Here is a 2,465-nt window from a genome sequence, read left to right on the forward strand (position 1 = left end):
TTTTATCGGATTTTCAGCACAGTGTGGCACAGAGTTGTGTAACTTACTACCTATAATTACCGAAGAGAAACCAGTTGTTTAGCCCCTTCCACTCTAAGCAGGGAAATCCAAGCTTTCATTCAAATCAGAGATTAGTAACACACATGCTTCTTTCTCATAGCGTGAAATCTCTTCAGAAAATAAGAGACACCGCGGGCTAAATGAGATGACAGTAATTTGTTACAAGGTAGTGATACTCCGTTGACACTCAACAGCTGTAACTTGGTTTGAAGCAGGAAAACTAGCCAAGTCATCCGAATACAGTCCCTGCTTGGCTCCATTACGTTTTTTACAGTTAATAGCGGTAGAGTAACTTCTAAATAGATAAACAGCTTAGTCTTTAAATTCCGTTACTAAGCCTGATAGTGCCAGGATTTGCAGACCTGTTGCAATTGAACCGAGGCCCGGCTTTGTAAAGGAGGAGGATGCATGCTTTTAAAGAGAGTCAATGCAAATAATTAGTCCCACTCTTCATTTGGAAAATCAAGAGAGCAGCTGCATTTTGGATTAATTGCAATTTAAAAAAAAAACAAGGATGGCATTTAGTCCAGTAGATAGAGAATTGCAGTAATCCAAATTGAACTAACTTACGGTATGTTTCAACTTTTAGGTGGCAGAAATAGTATAGGTTTCATTTTGTCTTATCCATCGATGTAGGGAGTGAAGTTTAAATCTGCAGATGCAATTAGTAATTGTAATTCTTTACCTTTAAATATTTGTCTAAATTTTTTTTACCATTTGTATGCACTGATGGTTCATTTTTATATCTATTATTTCCTTTGAGATTGTAGGTTTCATGTTGCTGTTATCTGTTTTGAATTTTGATTAATTAGAAATTTGGCCTGATGCATAACATAACTTTGCTGAAATTTTCCAGAACTATCAAGGTCCTATTTGAGCTTAAATATATCTATAGAACTGCTATATTAAAAATATCTGGTACATTTTGACAGTTGGCCTGTTTTTGAAAACATTGTTATCAGCCTGAAATGCTGCAGTGCAGCTTTGCCATGGAAAAAGGATCCAGTTGCTTATTGATGCCAGACAATACCGGCAGGGTCCTTAGCATGAGATCTGGGTACATCCTACAGGGGGCTCTCAGCTGGAAAGCAGGGCAACAGCGAGGAGAAGGAAGCATTTATGGAAAGGTTGATAATAGAGCTCTGCTTCTTATGCTGAAATTACTGGAAGCAGCCAGTGTTGCTTTTACAACTGGGGCATTCAGGGTCTACTTTCAGCTTGGACCCCGGCTGTGTGCTTTTGAGCTGAGATGATACTTCTATTTTGAAAGAGAGTTACAAAGGGCAAGCAATCTATTTACCAGAAAAATTCTACTCTTGTGTTCCTTTCTGCCTCACAGCTATGCAAAGAGACCTCTTTAATATCCAGTACAGAATGGGGTTGGCATGCCTCCTGGTGGCTTATCATACAGTTTCTTGAATCCCACAATTTTCTGCTAGAAATCCTTGTGGTTTACAAGTTAGTTACAGGACATATGGTTGACTTTACAGCAAAGTATTCAGATCTTAGGTAGGTAGGTTTTAAGGGGTTAAAGAGAGAAAGATGCATTTTTAGCATTTTCTTGAAACCATAAGAATAGCCTTACTGGGTCAGGCCAATGATCCATCAAGCCCAGTAGCCCAAAGACTAGAAACAATCCATGCTACCGTTCCAGGGCAAGCAGAGGCTTCCCCCATGTCTGTCTCAATAACAGACTATGGACTTTTCCTCCAGGAAATTGTCCAAACCTTCCTTAAAACCAGCTACACCATCCGCTCTTACCACAACCTCTGGCAAAGCATTCCAGAGCTTAATGATTCTCTGAGTGAAAAAATATTTTCTCCTATTGATTTTAAAAGTATTTCCCTGTAACTTCATCGAGTGTCCCCTAGTCTTTGCCATTTTTGACGGAATGAAAAATCGATCCACTTGTACCCATTCTATTCCACTCAGGATTTTGTAGACTTCAGTTTCTTCAAGGGAAAAAAGAAGTGATTTAAGTGATGTGGTGTTATATACTTTAATTGGCACATTCAAATCCTTTGGAACCCGTTTCCCAACCCTGGACCCCTGATATTATTCTAGGGAGATGACTGTAGAAGCATCTACGCATGTAAACTGTGGCATTTACACAAGCAAACTGGCTAGAAGTCTGGAATGCACACATTCAAAAGAGGAAAGCTTTGGGTGAACCCAAAATTTGACTGAATGTCAATAATAATCACTAAAGCTGCCCAGTCAGCAAGGCAGAAGAAGAGGACATCCATATTTGCACTGCTTCGCCCAAGTTAGACCCACCAAAAATCAGTTCTGGTTATGCACACCAAATTGTCAGGACATGTAAGGAAGTCCAAGAGTCTCTGTATGTGTGAAAGCTCCTTTTTGTTCCTTCCCAGGGCTACATGAACAACTCAAGTGAAAGTGAA

Source organism: Geotrypetes seraphini, chromosome 11, assembly GCF_902459505.1.
Source record: "Geotrypetes seraphini chromosome 11, aGeoSer1.1, whole genome shotgun sequence".
NCBI lineage: Eukaryota > Metazoa > Chordata > Amphibia > Gymnophiona > Dermophiidae > Geotrypetes > Geotrypetes seraphini.